Source organism: Macrotis lagotis, chromosome 1, assembly GCF_037893015.1.
Source record: "Macrotis lagotis isolate mMagLag1 chromosome 1, bilby.v1.9.chrom.fasta, whole genome shotgun sequence".
NCBI lineage: Eukaryota > Metazoa > Chordata > Mammalia > Peramelemorphia > Peramelidae > Macrotis > Macrotis lagotis.
The window spans coordinates 160991050-161008229 of NC_133658.1; the positions used below are offsets into that span (position 1 = coordinate 160991050).

The window sequence follows — 17180 nt, forward strand, 5'->3', positions numbered from 1 at the left end:
CAACAATTGTGTGATGATCAACTATGATGGACTTGTTCATTCAGCAGTACAATAATCAAAGACAATCCTAAAGAATTGTGATGGAAAAATAACAACCACATCCAGAGAAGGAATTATGGAATCTGAATTGAGACTCCATAATAGTATTCATATTCAATTTTTAAAATTAGCTTTATATTTTTCCTTTTTGTTCTGATTCTTTTTGTACAACATGATGGAAATATGTTGAACATAGTTATTCATGTATAGCCTATATTAGATGGTTCTCTGTTGGGGGAGGAGAAGAAAGGGAGGAAGGAAAAGTGTGAAACTCAAAACCTTACGAAAATGGTTGTTGAAAATTATCTTTGCATGTAGTTAGAAAAAGAAATGAATAAATAATTTTTTAGAAAATCTATTTAAAAAAAGTAGTACCGTGGTGCGGAGTATATAAGTATATTTGTATGTATACACATGTATATAAATATGTATGTATGTATGTATATATACATATATATGGAAAACTAATGTGAGATTTTTCTAAAAGACTGAGAAACATACATGTGGAAATGAATTTTTGAGCTGAATCTTGAAGAAAGTTACACATTACATTTGTAGGAGGAAGAAGTAACAATGGACTTGGAGAACAGAGAAACATAAAGATGATGGTGATGATAATGGTGAAGTTTCACATTTATATGGTATTTTAAGGTTTCCAAAGTCCCTTTCAGATGAAGTACACGCTCTGGGACTATCTCAAACACTTCTATGTACTGGTATACTGAATTCCCAGAGCTTGGCTGCTGCTTCTCTCCTCTATATTCTAGGAGATTCTGAGCAGTTAGGAGTGTCATTTTAATGCTATAATTCATGAGCCCTATCTATGTGCTTTCACCATTGATAATCATTTGATTATCATTGATAAATCAGATACTTAGCCAGACAATTAATTTGGTTTCTTTTAGTTTTTTGCAAGGCAATGGGGTTAAGTGACTTGCCTAAGGTCACATAGCTAGGTAATTATTAAGTGTCTGAGGCTGGATTTCAACCCAGGTGCTCCTGATTCCAGGGCAGGGGCTCTATCCACTGTACCACCTAGCTACCCCCCAGACAATCAATTTTCAGAAAGAGTATGAAAATGACATGGAAACCATTGATCTATACCACCTTTCTCACAAATGCATTTGCAGTCCAGGGGTAAATGGATCTAGCTAGGGTAGAGAACTCATTTGGCAAATGGGTGACTCACAGTTCCCAATTTCTTATAGTCTTCTCTTAACCTTGTTAAACCTTCATATTTGCCTTAGGCACATTGTAGCCTTCTTGGTGGCCCCCTCAGATTCTTGAAACTTCCTTTCCTGCTATTTCTAGTTTGTCTTTTATTTCCCAATACAGACACTATTGTCATGCAATTCTAGAATGACAATGAAAATCAAAAAGTCCAAATCTTCTCACCTTCCAAAATTCACAAGGTTCTCCTCTTGTCTAGGGTAAGAGAAGACTGAAACTTCAATTCTCCCTTCTCCTCCAAGCAATTTCTTTCAAGACCTTGGCTCATCTCTGGAATCTCTTGGCTTCCAAGAGATCTATTATTTTTTCACAAAGCTCACAGGGTATGGCAGGGTTTCTCCAGTCAATTCCTATACATTTCCCACATGGCTTCATTTCACTTCAATCAATTGCCTTTGCTGACTTGCTTGATTCAACAGAATCATTTAGACCTTGTTAGATCAAGTTCATACCTCTTTTGTGCAATGTTAAATTTTCAGGATAAGGATTTACAACACATAAATCAATACACAAATGCTCCATATCAAGAACTTGATTTATAAGTTTGTTAATTATACAAATTGAATTTAAAAGTATATGTCTATATATCTTCCCTACCCCACCCTACCCTCCAGTTTAGCTGTTAAATATTAACATTTCATCCTGGTTGCATCAATGATGCACTTTTTTTATAGATGGGGGGAACTGAGGTTGAGAGGAATTTGCCAAGCCTCATTGAGTAAATTGAGATATAATTTTATCTCAGTTTTTTCTGGAATGTTTTTTCCTTTCCAAGGAAATACCATGTTTTCTCTATCCTGATGATAAGGCTAATCCAGGAGAAAGCAAGGGGATCTTGATTAAAGAGGAGCTAGTGATATGTAAAGATGAGGTTAGTCAGTGAGTGACTTGAATGAAAAGTTTTAGAAGTCTGATTTTATTTGATAGGCAATGGAAATTGCTATAACTTTTATTTTTGTAAGTAAGAAGATAGCATGACTATTTTCTTGGATAGGTTAGAAAAAGCAAAGTTAAAGTTTGTCATTGGGCATTTTATTGGCAGTAATCTTAAAGAATCTGGACTAACCTTGGCCATTCATAGTCCTAAGAGATTGACTTGATAATGGACCCTCATCCTCAATTCACCCCGGGCCTATTAAAAACAATCTGTACCTTGGCCACACAGGCCAGAGCACATTTAGTCTATCCAGGGTTTCCTCCAAAGTGTTTTATAAAACTCAACTCTGCATTTGACTCCCTCTGAAATCTGGCTTTAATAAATGTTTGTGGTTGAATTTTTCTTAATCAGGAAACTACAGTAAGCCACAATCAAAGGAAAGGAGAAAAACCCATAGTAAGAAAATTTATATTTTTTTTCATTATTGTTCTCTACTTAGAAAAGGCATTATTAATGGGACCAGTTTCATAATGAACCTTCTTTTGTTCATATCTCTTTGATGTAGTTATGAATAAAGTAATGCTCAATTTTGTACTTTGAGGGATTTGTCCTAGTCTTTCCTAGCCAGCTCCCAGTGTATTTAATATAACTGCCTGTGTATTTAAATAACACCTAGTGCCATCAAGTAGTTTCTCTTCAGTTTCTTTAATAAGAAAGCTATTTTAATCGAAGCAGATTTTCCCCAAAAGAGCCAGACTTTCTTGAGAATAAAACTTGGTAGGTTACATTTGAATTATTCAGGGAGTCTTAAAGACCATTATCAACTGCATCCTTTCACCTCCTCAATCATGCCCTTCTCCAATCTCTAAATGGATCCAGCGTCTTTTCCATAGGGCCAGAAGGATTGTAGTCTTCAGTCATATAGAGGGTTGCTATAAGGTCGCTTAACCATGAATATTTTTCCTGATGATCAGGCAGATTTCAGAAAAGCTTGGACTTATATGAACTGATGATGCTGAGCGAAGTGAGCAGAACCAGGAGAACATTGTACACAGTAATTGCAACATTATATGATGATAAACAATGATAAACTTAGCTCTTCTTAGCAATACAATGACCCAAGACACTTCCAAAAGATTCATTAAGGAAAAATGCTGTCCTTATTCAGAGAAGCAACTAAAGAGTCTGAATGCTGATCAAAGCATATTATTTTATTATTTTTATTTTTTTACTTTTTTTGTGGCTTTTTTCTTTTATTCTGTTTCTCCTTTCACAGCATGACTAATGTGGAGATCTATTCCCATGATTGGGCATATCAGATTGCTTAATGTCTAGGGTAGATGGGAAAGTAAGGAGAAAAAATTTGGAAATCAAAATCTTATTAAGGGACAGCTAGATGGCACAGTGGATAGAGCACCAGCCCTGGAGTCAGGAGGACCTGAGTTCAAATTTGACCTCAGACACTTAATAATTACCTAGCTGTGTGGCCTTGGGCAAGCCACTTAACCCTGTTGCCTAAAATAAAAAAAATGAATGTTGAAAACTATCTTTACATGTAATTGGAAAAAATAGAATACTATTTTAAAAAAGAAAAATATTTTTCCTTCAGCTGTCATAAGCACTTAGTAAATCATCTTAATTTTTTAAAATTAATTTTCATTAAAGATATTATTTGAGTTTTACAATTTTCCCCCCCCTATCTTGCTTCCCTCCCCCCACCCCACCACAGAAAGCACTCTGTCAGTCTTTACTTTGTTTCCATGTTGTACCTTGATCCAAATTGGTTGTGATGAGAGAGAAATCATATCCTTAAAGAAAAGAAGAGAAGTCTAAGGGGTGACAAGATCAGACAATAAGATATCTGTTTTTTTCCTAAATTAAAGGGAATACTCCTTGCACTTTGTTCAAACTCCACAGCTCCTTATCTGGATACAGCTGGCACTCTCCTTTGCAGACAGCCCAAAATTGTTCCTGATTGTTGCACTGATGAAATGAGCAAGTCCTTCAAGGTTGAACATCACTCCCATGTTGCTGTTAGGGTGTACAGTGTTTTTCTGGTTCTGCTCATCTCACTCAGCATCAGTTCATGCAAATCCCTCTAGGCTTCCCTGAAATCCTATCCCTCCTGGTTTCTAATAGAACAATAGTGTTCCATGACATACATATACCACAGTTTGCCAAGCCATTCCCCAATTGAAGGACATTCACTTGATTTCCAATTCTTTGCCACCACAAACAGGGCTGCTATAAATATTTTTTGTACAAGTAATGTTTTTACCCTTTTTCATCATCTCTTCAGGGTATAGACCCAGTAGTGGTATTGCTGAGTCAAAGGGAAATCATCTTAATTTTTAAAAAAATCAGGTTATTTATATAATGAAAATATTGAAACTGGTAACACTACAAAACAAACACAAATTTAGATATACCATTCTGTTTTCATTTTCTCCTACAAAAAGTGATTGTTGGCTTTCTTCATCTTGCCTAGATGATGCCAGGCTTTTTCTATAAGTGAAGTGTGACATACTATAACACATCTAGGAATCAAAATTTTCACTAATGAAGTGTTGGGAGCCAGGGTCTCTAAGCTGTTTGACACAGTGGCAGCAAGAAGACTCAAGGCAGTCACACTGCCTGATGGAACATTTCATTCTTCAATATATATAGGGATTTCATGCATACCAATATTTATAGGTTTATTATTGATTGCAATATTTACTCACCCTAATAGTGGAATGACTATAAAGGACGGATTTCAGAAAAATTCCTTGAATAAAACAGATTGTAAACTCTGTCCAAATTTAACAGGACTACCTCTCCCTGAGGCATGCAAAAGGGTTCAACATTATGAAATCTCTGGAAAACCCAACACTGGGAATTCCAAGGAGATGTCAGAATATATACAGGGAATACAGATACAAGATGGGTCAGATAGAATTCCAGGGAAATTAATAGTTTTGCCCCCCTTAGCATACACAGGAATATATGAAAAAGATGGTGAGAAAATAGTTAGTACAGGTGACCGATATGTGAACTCCATCAGCCTTAGTTTCATGGGAAAGAATAAAAAAAGTCACAGAAACTGTGGTTTCTACCAACAAGGCCTGAAAGAAAAATTGGTTATTGTAAGAGTTAACAGATAGGTGGACAAGCATAAAGACCCTCACTATAGATTGTTAAGGAAGTGTATCAAAAACATTACTTACACAAAAAATATAAAAAATTTTCCATTAAAAGAATTACTTAATTAATAACCTTAAATGAATTAACAATTATACAATGTAGTAATAAATAAGGTAACAGACAGGTTGAGGTCATCATGGTCTGAGTAGGGATAAGAAATCAATTATATGATTATTAATTAAACTTGTAATCACATGATTAAAACTTGTAACCATATGAACTACATGATTGATGATGAAAATTATGTACTTTTGTAACCAAGGAAATGATCTTAGCTTGCTTGCTTGAAACATACATGATTCTGAGACTATAAAAATAAATCCAAGTAGCTGACAGTCAGTCAACCTGCTCCTGCCTTTACCCCTGTGTTGACTCAACTCATTTTGCTGACTCTATCCCTCCTGTCAGGTTCCAAGGACCCCGGGGAGGCTGGAGCCCTGCAATGAAGGGCAGAGATCTACTTGTTAATATGTCTGGCATAGACATAGATAGCCATGGGTATTGATATTCCCCTAGCTTCTGAAAAAAAGATTTCAGAAAATTTTGGTTCCTGCCAAGAAGGAAGCAGGAGATTGAAACCACATATGGCTGGCTATTTTGCTGTCCTTAGAGAATAGCACCAGGTTAGAATTATACCTATCTATGACCCTATATATTTACCTGTTTTGTAGAATATATATATTTATATTCTAGAAGAATTAATTTTTAGATCCAAGCTGTATTCCCATTCAGTAACTCTTCTTTTCTATTCTTCTTTTTTTTGTTGTTGTAAGGCAAAGGGGTTGTGACTTGCTCCAGGTCACATAACTAGTAAATATTAAGTGTCTGAGGTCACATTTGACTCAGGTCCTCCTAACTCCAGGGCCCTTGTGCTATTCTAACTGCCCTTCCATCTGTAAACTCTTAGGGCTAGGCAGAAACATAAAGGACTTAATTCTTAAGCAGAAAGGATATAATCAAGACTTGACTCTAAACAAAAATGTCAGTTATACAAAGACCATGACATACAAAGAGCATATATATACTCATTTATCCAAGTGCAAATGGAAATCAGAGAAATTATACAGATGAGAATAGACTGGATAATACATATTCTTGATTGCTGGTTAGAAATGGATGGGTTGAACTTGGGAAATGGGCAGGATTGGGTTATTGTTATATGTTATATGTTATTATTTCATCTTCTCTGACTTTTTTTTGATTCTTATTTATTTAAGGCAATGGGGTTTAAGTGACTTGCCTGTCATACAGCTAGACAATTATTAAGTATCCAAGGCTGAATTTGAACTCAGATCCCCCTGACTCCAGGGCTGGTACTTTATCCACTGTGCCCTCCTCTGATCCTGAGCTTTGAGCTGAATTTTGAAGGAGTTGTAGCTTTACAATTGTGGAGATAAAAGGTGAAAGTAAAAGAGAAAGGGAGTGAATTCCAGGTCTAAGGGAGAGCCAGGGCAAAGACCTAGGAAAAGAGAAAATTTAGGGATAGTTAGGTGGTGTGGTGAATAGAGCACCAGTCCTAGTCTCAGACACTTAATCCTTGGCTGTGTGACCTTGGGCAAGTCACTTAATCACATTGCCTAGCAAAAACAAAAAATAAAAGAAGAGAAAATGCATATAGACTGCAAGAATTCTGGTCTAACTGGAAGTTAGAGTATCTAGCAACTAGTTTATATAGTTAGTAATAGCTAGCATATAGTTAATAATAATAATAATAATAATAATAATAATAATAACAACACTTTACACATGTTATATCACTTAATACAAACAACAATCTCTGGAGGCAGGGGCTATTATTATCTTCTTTTTAAGGTGAGTAAACTGAGAAAGATAGTGGTTAAATGACTTTTCCAGGGTCACAAGGGTAATAGATTTCTGAGGCTGGATTTGAATTCTTGTCTCTGACTTCATGTCCAACTCTATCTACTGTACCACCTAGATACCTAAATAGTAATGTATAAAGAGTATGGAAAGGAAGGCCAGATTCAGTGATACACTAATACCTGCCATATAGTAATAGTAATAATAATAATAATAATAATAATAATAAAGCCTCTTAATATATGAGGTTGAATTGAATTGAATTTGAATTATTCTGAATACTTAAGGGGAGTCTCAGGATATAGTGACTCTGTACCTGGGTCTTTTGTGAATGATGAACTTCCTGGATACTTCTGCTTATGTGGGGTCCCAGAGCTCAAAAGGTTCAATATTTAGGTATGACATAGAAAACCCTGAGTGGAAAACCCTTCACCTCTTGAGAATGGCAGTGAAGAGATGTTTCATCAGTTAAAAGGAGAAGCAACTTTTAGTTGATGCTTTCTTTCTTTTACCCCCCAATTGGCAGCTCAGATTTCCAGCAAAGGGTGGGAGTCATACCCATTCAGACATCATAACAGCCAGTATAGCAATTACTCTAGACAAGCTTGTACCTAGACTCCCAGCTTCCTTTTTCTCTTTGTGTTTCCTTAGGTAACTGAGTATCAGTGTAGAAGAAGAAGAAAGTGTCCTGGTTCAGAAGCAACTTGGAGAGTTCAAGAGGTCATTGAGTTGAGTTGATTGGCAGCAGGGAAAGGAAGATAATCACCCAAATCAGGAGACCAAGTTTTACTAGGTTGGCTTTTGAGACCTTAAAGTGAGGTAGACTGTGCTAAGACAAGGTGGCTTATGAAAAGCTCAAATAGTAAAATTGTTAACTGTTACTTGTTCTTAAGAGGATAAAGTATCAGCCTCTCATCAGATTTTTAACAGTCTTTACAAATTAAATTATTGAATCCTGTTTGAAGTTGTTTTGTCAAAGTGCACTGGGATGGGGGTGGGGCATAGTAAAACTATGTCTGAAGAGTCCACAAATCTCCACGACTTAGCAGTTACAATTATGGAGATAAAAGGTGAAAGTAAAAGAGGAAGGGAGTGAATTCCAGGTCTAAGGGAGAGCTATTTGTTCACTGTTTCTTTGTTAACATATTGATAAAATGCTGAGGTATGTCGCCCAGTTTAACTTGGAAATGATATTTAGGAGAGAAGATAATTAATTTAGAGCTAGGTAGAAGCATAAAGGAATTTAATTTTTCTCTGGAAGTTGACACTTTAAATTGGTTGCTCTTATAATAATTATGTTAGAGATTTACTTAAGGAACTATTTTTCTACATGGGATCAAACACGTTAGAGTTCTCATTGCAAAATATGAATAAGCCAGGAATGCAGAACCGAGTTAAAGGCTTTGTGATCATAAATGAAGATAGTGGAAAAACTAAATTGCAGCTCTTGGACTTTTTGTTACATTTTTTTTTCTCCTCAGAAAAATATTTTCTTTTGAGTGTTTATTACTTTTTTTTCAGTGATTAGTTACTGTGAATGCTTAATGTGATAAATATGTCCTGTATTCCGAGTATTCATTGCTTTCTTTTCTTCTTCTTGTGAGTGCAGATGGTGGTACATGGAATAGAGTACTGGCCTTGGAGTCAGGAAGAGGGGAGTTTGAATTCAGCTTCAGACACTTGATACTAGCTGTGTGACCTTGGACAAGTCACTTTAACTCCGATCGTCTCTCCTCCAGGGCCACCTCCAATCTTCTTGATTCATATCTGGCCACTGGACCAGATAGATGACTGGAGGAGAAAGTGAGTCTGGTGAGTTAGCACAGCATTCCCTTACTCAAATCCAATCCCTGTGCTCATCATGATCTTCAAGAGTTAAGGACAAATATCATCCTCCTTATCTGTAAAGTGAGGTAGGATGAAATGGCTTTTAAAGTCCTTATCAGCCTCATATGCATGAAATTGGAAATCTGAGTTACAGTTGGGAGCTGAAGGACTGGTTTATTTAAAGTCCCTGGCGGGGGTGGGGGTGGCTAGGTGGCCCGGCCCTGGAGTCTGGAGTACCGGACTTCAAATCCTCCTTCAGACACTTAAGGCCTTGTGGCCTTGGGCGAGCCACTTAACCCCATTGCCTTGAAAAATCTTTTAAAAAAAGTCCCTGAGGATAGGAACAGTTTTATTTTATCTTTGCATCTCCAGGGCAGCACAAAGTAGTGGTTTAGAGACTTGACCTTTGAGACTGGAGAACTTAAGTTCTAGTCTTTTCTCTGACACCCTAGGCAAGTCATTTAACTCTGGAGCACCCATCAATTAAGGAATGATTGAACAAATTATGGTCTTTGGATGTGATTGAAGGGAAATGATAAGGGAATGGTTTCAGAGGAAGCTGGGAAAACTTGCATGATCTTAACTCTAAAAATTAGTTATTTGTTTCTTTGTTGACATATTACTATTACGTGAACCTTCCAAAAGCTACAAAATCACAGATCAAGATTAAAACCAAAACCCAGTAGTGCATATAATGTAGAAAACGCGTGAAGGCCCAGAGGTTTTTTGTTTGTTTGTTTGAGGGAGGGGAGCAGACAGACCTGTGATTTCCCCAATGTGGGGAGCTCCTGAACACCCTACCAATACAGCTCAGCGACTAGTCTGTAACTTATCATTTTAGGGAGTCTTTGGTGGGAGGACTGTGAGATTAACTCGCCCTTGGTCACACAGTCAACATGAACCAGATCAGACCTGGAGCTGGCGGCCAGCCCTATCTGCAGTATCAAGCGGCTTCTCAAGAGCCTGGAATTTCACAGGGGGAAGCTCCTAATATGGAAACCTCATTAATGCCGACCACAGACCATCTCTATAGATAAATAGTGGTAAAATTCGTTCAGTTGAATTTCAAGTTCCACAGCTTCTCTGCTTTTGGGTTTAGTCAGCCGTTGAGTGGGGGGTGGGGGTGTGTGTGCTTATAACTTTGCCTTTCCTAGCCCACAAAGCTGTAGCCGGGATCCGAGAAGACAAGGAAGATAAAAGGACTTTGCAATGACAAAGCTCCCTTCTGCCAGAACACATGGTGCCTCCGAAGTGAGTTAAGGGGTTTGGAAAGTTCCAAGAAACCTTTTCGGTCATAGGCGTACCGTTGGGTAGACTGAGACCAGAACTTTCTACCAATGAGGCCCGGAGGGGACCTACTACTCGAACCCGGACTTTCTACTTTTCCCCAGCCCCCAGCTTTCAGTCACCCTTCTGCTCTCCTGGAAGGAGGAGCAGGAAAAAATGGGAAAAGGGCCGAGGTAACGCGTGTGTATTGGAAAGGTTGCCCAGCAAAGGGAGCCGTGGGGTGGGGGTGGGGGTTTGCGCCTTTGTGCTCCCCCAGCGCTTCTCTCCTTCCCCCGCCGGGCTGGAGGGTGGAGGGGAGCAGAGGAAGGGGCGGGGGCAGGGGCGGTGCCAGGCGGCCCGGAGGGGCTGGGAGTGGGGGACGGACACAAAGAGCGGCTCGGAGCGGAGGAGCCGCGGGCTGGCCCGGGCGGCGAACCCCACCTCCCCCGGCCGGCGCCTGGCTCCCCTTCCCCCGGCGCGTCTCGCCCCGGCCTCCGATGGGGCCTCCGCACCAGCCCTGAGCCCAAGACCCCGGAGAGCGGGCATGCCGCAGCTGCCGCGGGAGCGCTGACCCACGAGAAAGAGCGCCCGGAGGGGCGAGAGGCAGGGGACACCCGAGGTAAACTGAGCCGCCCCGGCCGCCCGTGGGAGTGAGCCCCGGGGAGGACGGGGAAGGTCCCTGTACCTGGGAGCCCTTGACCTTGACCCGGAGCGGGGAGGGAGGGAGGGAGGGAAAGGAGGCGTTCCGGGACCCGGAGCCCCCGCACCAAAGCGGGATGGAGCGCCTCGTGGAGCCCGTCTGTGACGGAGGAGGGAGAATCTGGGGGCGCCCCCCCCACGCGCCACTCTTCTTTCTACTCCCTTTCCTCGCCGGGGCGCAGCCCCCGCGCGGAATCTTCCCCGAGTCTCTTCCCGAATTCCCCGACGTTGAGGCCGCGTAGGGAGTCCCCGCGGAGTGGGTAAGCTTGTCTGGCCGCGGAGCACAAGGCGTGCGTGACAGTGGGGGTCTCGCCCGAGTTCCGGCGCCTCCTCTTGCACGCGCATCCCCCATTCTCCAAGAAAGGGGCCAGTCTGGGGGTCCCCTCCCGTCCCCCTTCCCCCCTTGGTGTGCCCACCCATGCAGTCCTAACACTTGGTAATTCAGACTTCTGGCCAAACCTTGCCGCCGCGGCCCTGAGAGTTTTCCTCGGGAGAGCGGTCCTCACACTTGCCACTTCCCACCCCCATGGAAGCTCTGAGGGTGAGCGGGGAGTATAGCTGTCACTCTCCTGTTTCCCACTATCCTCAGTCATGGTCAGTGAACAATCCATAGTCTGCTCTCTAGCTCTCCAAGCTTCCGTTGCACAAGACGGAGACATCGTAATAGCGAGCATTTAGATCTCGCCTTAAGGGTTTCAGAGCACTTCGCAAACTTTTAATTTTAGCTTCAAAATAAGCCTGGCGGTTGTTATTTTTATCCCCATTTTTCAAGTGAGGAAACTGAGGCAGGGAGCAGTTAAGTGACTTGCCAGGGCCACACAGCTAGTGAAAAAGTATGGGGGTTGAATTTTAAACGCAGGTTTGCCCTGTCTCCTAGTCCAGCCCTGTGCACTAGCTACCTAGAAAGAGCGCTGGATGTGGACTTATTAAGACTTTCATGTTGAACTCTCTTTATCTGTGTTTTTGAGTAAGTTCCCTAACGTCCCTGAGCCACGGTTTCCTCATCTTTAAAATGGAGATAAGGTTGGACTAGATGGCAACTGTTCCCCCCCCCCCCCCCCCCCCGTTTCCTCTTCTGTAAATGGGAGGAGGGTTGGACAACCGAAGGGTTTTCGAGCTCTAGATCTATGATCCCATGAGGAAGAAAAGCTCTCTCAAGAGTCCCAAATCCAAGACCATCTTTGATCAACTCAGGTTAAAAGGAAGGGAGCACCTATGAGCTGATAGTATGCTGTGCAGGCTAGGGAGTCAGGAAGACCAGAGTTCAGATGTGACTGCAGTCATTTACTGGTTGTGTGACCTTGAACAAATCACTTAAACTCTCTTTGTCTCAGTTTCCTTAACTGTAAAATAGGGATAGGAGCAGCACCTACCTCACACCACTGTTGTGAGACTCAAGTAAGATAACATTTGAAAAAAAATAGCTCTCTATATAATGAAGTATCCTTCTCTTTTCCTCCCCTTCATCTTCTGTGAACTTTAGTGTACCTTAGTTCCCATTTGGTGATTTGGGTCTTTGTTTTGTGACATTGGTGAAACTACTTCCCCCTTTTTGGATGCTTTTTCAGTTCAGTAGAAAGAAAAAGTAGGATCAGATGATGTATGAAGTCTCTTTGCAATTCAAACATTCTATGTGTCTATGAGAAAACATCCCTATGGGGACTACCTACAACTTCATCAGCTGGGCTAAAGAGGTTTCTTTCCTTCATTCTTGGGTGTCTCCCAGTTAAAAAGTAACTGGTTCTTGGTCTTTGTCAGTTTTCAGCCAAGAAAAAAGGCTTTAGTACCTCATTTAATTCATCAATGTTCTTTTGGAAGGTAGGGCAAGATTCTTAACCCTGTTTTGGTGTCATAGACCTCTTGCCTGGATGTCATGAATTTCCCTATGAAAAAACCTAGGCATTCTTCTGAATAATGTTTTAAAATTCACATATAAAATATACAGATTTACAAAAATTATATTGAAATTCAGTTGTCAAAATACTAATTAATTCAAATTATAGATTTGAATTTAAGAATTTTTGTGCTCAGTGTTGGTTCTCTTCCTTTAGTATTATGAAAATGGGCAGTTTTCTACTTTCCATTTACTAATTTGAGTCTGATGTATACTATAGTTGACTGCTTTGTGGGCACAGACATCTTTCCACCATGTTCATTTTTATGAAATAATCGTCATAATAATGTTAGATGTGTTTTCTTTTATTAAATTTATTGGGAAGTTTGATAAAGTTATAAAGAACTGACAATGCATTTAATGTTCTCTAAAATGGTGCCTTTAAAGTCCTTTCCTAGAAATGACTTTTACAATTATTTTAGTATTTCTTTTCTGTTTATCTAAAATTGAATGTATGTTTGTGCTTTTTTAATTTTACATTTGAATTTGTCCTGTGGAAAAAATGTACACTAGTAAAAAAAAAATCTGTCGCCTGACTGTGCATTGATTGGGCAGGAATACACTGTTAGTGAAGCTGGATTAGTTTTATTTTTTATCCATTATCCACACCATCCTCAAAAACTGGTAAAATTTTAAATTACTACAATGTGGTGACTTGTGCTATGTCCAAATTGCTTTTCTCGTTTTTTAAAAGTCAGATCTTCAAAGAGTGGTAGTGTGAGAATTTTTGTGGTCTTTGTAGTAAATATTATATTAGTTTGTCTCTGTCCCTAATGTTGATCATTAAAAAATGTTTATGTATGAATCCATAAAAGTAGAAATTTATTTTTCTTTACCAAAAAAGGTAGGGTCTTCTGTTTTTTCCAAGTTACTATATTATTATGGGTTAGCCTTCCTTCTGGGAAGTGGCATACATAACCTAGTGGAAAGAACATTAAACCATGGAATTAAGAGACCTCTGACTACAGTGAGCTGGCCTCAACATGAGGCAGACTTGAGTTCAAGTCAGTCTTTGACATTTAATGGGGAAAAATACTTTCAGTTTTTAGGGCAACTCTCTAAGACTAATTGGCTGAAAAGGTACTGGTGAAAAGAATTACATTGGTGAAAAGAATTTTCTCATCTATGATTTCTCTATACCAATGAAGTCACAAAAGGCTTGTCCCTATTCCTACTAAACTTCTGGGTGATTTAATTTCATTTTCTGCAAAATGGAGGCAATAATTGAATTTAGTTCAAGGAGAAACCCCTAGTTCCCAGATAATTTGTGAAAATGTTTTAACCCTTTAAAAAGAAATGCTAAAGATCCTGTCAGATCTGTTATAAAGTACTTACAAGAGAATATCAAATGCCTTTGTTTTCATGTTGGAATTTTGTTGTATAAAATATTGCATGTAATATAAGTTTTTGGAAATCTTTTTTGGTAATAAAGCCTAGAATGGGGGTGGCTGGGTGGTGCAGTGGATGGAGTGCCGGCCCTGGAGTCAGGGGTGCCTGGGTTCGAATCCTGCCTCAGACACTTGGTGATTGCCTACCTGTGTGGCCTTGGGCAAGCCTCTTGCAAAAACCTAAAAACAAAAAAACCCCAAAAAACAACGAAAAAAATAATAAAGACTAGAATGTTTCCAAATACCATCTCCTCCAATCCTCCCTAGAGAAGCTTTGATTTCTCTACATGAGTGTGCCTGCCCCTTTGCCACAACCTGTTTAAAGAGTTCCTTTTGGTCAAGAAGCACTTGAAAGTTGCTTGAACAAAAGACTTGGACTAAAATAAGACTCATAAGGCAACTTCTGCATTTTTTTTCTGCTTCCATGGAAGTAGGTCAGACAAATGATTCTGTTGATGGAGGGGGTGGGCCAGGAAATTACTTCTTTAGTACTAAGGGAAAAAAAAAGATAGCCAGGCTGCTTCAATCCAGTATTTTCTCTTTCTTGAGGGTATTTTTTAAACTGTGCAGGATAAGTTTTGCTCTTAGGTTAAATCTCTCCCCTACCTTTATTCTTATCCCCTATTCATTTTCTTTCTTTTTTTCTCCCTATTCATTTTTCAAGTTCCTTGCAGTTTTTCATAGTTCTTTTATCCAAAACAAATAATTCAGTGCTCTTTGTTCAAGAAATTAGTTGCAATCCAGGATTCATGTTAACCAAGTACAAAAAGGGAAAAAAAGAATAAGATGATCAGGTGAGAGAGCTAGTACAGTTTTACTTCCTGTATATTCAGGTGTAATCAATTAATGACTTGAACTGTTGTTTATATTAAAGAATCAAACTGGAAATTCTGTATGAGAGGGGGTGGAAATGAACTTTAAGATTCCATAAAGATAAAAGAATAATAACCCCAATCCCTTTTGGTGGATTTCAAGAAATAAAATAATTTACTTCAACCATCCCTATAGCTCATATATTTATGTATCAATATATAAACACATAAATACATTTATATTATACAATATTATCATATACATATATAGCACTACATGTATACATCTAGTCGACATAGAACCATATATATATTTATATATATGCACTCTCTTTTATATCTATCTATCTATCTATCTTGTACATTATTGATTTGCATATTGTCTCCCCTGTTAGACTATTTGCTTCTTGGGAGCAGGCACTGTTTTCTACCCTTTTATTTTCAGCCTAGCATAGGGAAGGCTTTACAAATGTTTTAATGACTATATAGATGTATGTGATGTTATAACGTATGTTCACATGCCCACATATATGTATATTTTTGTTATCTGACTCTTTATAACATCTTTGGGTTTTCTAGGCAAAGATACTAGAGTAGTTTGCCATTTCCTTCTTCAACTTATTTTACAGATGAAGAACTGAGACAAACAAGATAATGTGACTTTCCCAGGGTCACACAGCTAGTAAGTGAGATCAGATTTGAACTCAGGAAGATGAGTCTCCTGATTCTAGACCTGATGCTCTATCCATTATATTACCATGCTGCCCAGAATATATGTATGGTATTAAGTATATATTAAAGCAAATATTTTAAAAATGTTCAACTTTGTTATGTTTTCATTCCACCCCCCTTCCCCCATTAAGATACCTCATAAAAAACTCCAGACTGGCCAAAGGGAGGAATAATACATTGCATTTTTTCAAAGAAAAGTCTGTAAAGTTTGACTGAAACATGAAAGTGTTTGACTAAAATTTTTTTCTCTTGCTCAGCTTCATCTTAAATAGTCAAGAAATCAGAGTAAGAATACATTTGAGTTGGTAGTAATTTCTTACATGATACTGTTCTTTCCTCTAAAGGGAATTTTTTTTTTTGTTTTGTTTTATTTTTGTAGACTTTACATGGTTCTGTTTGGTTTTTACCCATTTGCTTTGAAAAAAATAGAGTAATACAGGATCAGCATCCTTCCTTCTGGGTGGGGAATTTAGCATTTGTGCCATGCCATCCCTTTTCCAGGTTCTCATTGGATAGGAAGTTGGCATATAAGGGCAATGCTGACAAATTGGAAAAACAGAATGTTAGTAGAGGTGTATACTAGTGACTGTTTTCAGTTTCTTGGCTTGATCACATTCTGGAAATTAATTCATCATGGGAGGAAATCAGTCATGAGCTACTAGATTTCTCCTTGTTACTGTTCAGTAGTGTCCAATTCCTTATGATCCAATGGACATTTTCTTGGCAAAGATAACTGGAGTAGTTTGCCATTTCCTTCTCTAGTGTATCCCCATTTTACAAATGAGGAACTGAGGCAAGTAGGGGTTAAATGACTTCCCTAGGGGCACACAACCAGTTAGGATCTGAGGTAAAATTTGAACTCAAATCTTTCTAACCCCAGACCCTGTGTTCTATCCACAGCATCACCTAACTGTCCTCTCATAGCTTTCTTGAAATAAGAGAGGAGCCTACAGACTAGAAGCTAACATGGGTGTGTGCATGTGTGTGTATATATACATATATATATATATATCCTTATTTATTATTATTTTTGGCATGGTTGGACTATAGATTTGGACCATAAAGGTCATCTAGTCCAAACATCCTTGTAGATAAGGAAACTGAGACCAAGACAGGTTAAGTGATTTGCCCAAGCTTTGTTCATTCTCAGCTCTAATACACATGTGGTAGTACTGCTCCTTTGTCTCCCTCCTGAGCAGTAAGTGACACGAGAATAGCAAAGATGTCTCATCTGAGCTTTGAACCTTCTCCATAGTTTAATACTGTTCTCTGTGTAAAGAGGATACTTCATTGTTTTTTGTTTTGTTTTTTGCAAGGCAATGGAGTTAAGTGGCTTGCCCAAGGTCACACAGCGAGATAATTATTAAGTGTCTGAGGCTGGATTTGAACTCAGGTACTCCTGACTCCAGGGT

At 39.1% G+C, this 17180-nt stretch overlaps 1 protein-coding gene across 5 annotated transcripts in view; it reads left to right on the plus strand.

The window, feature by feature from the left end:
• The first annotated feature begins 10115 nt into the window (after positions 1–10115).
• The window catches only part of NINL (ninein like), a 205954-nt gene continuing 198889 nt past the window's right edge, over positions 10116–17180 (plus strand). Inside the window, exon 1 of one of the 5 annotated variants that reach the window (XM_074209293.1) lies at positions 10116–10228. The gene's annotated coding sequence lies outside the window, so the exon portion shown is untranslated. Of the gene's footprint in view, positions 10229–10255; positions 10438–10704; positions 10863–11024; positions 11203–17180 lie in introns of those variants that run through there. The other 4 variants (XM_074209291.1, XM_074209290.1, XM_074209295.1 and 1 more) reach the window with 4 other exon arrangements.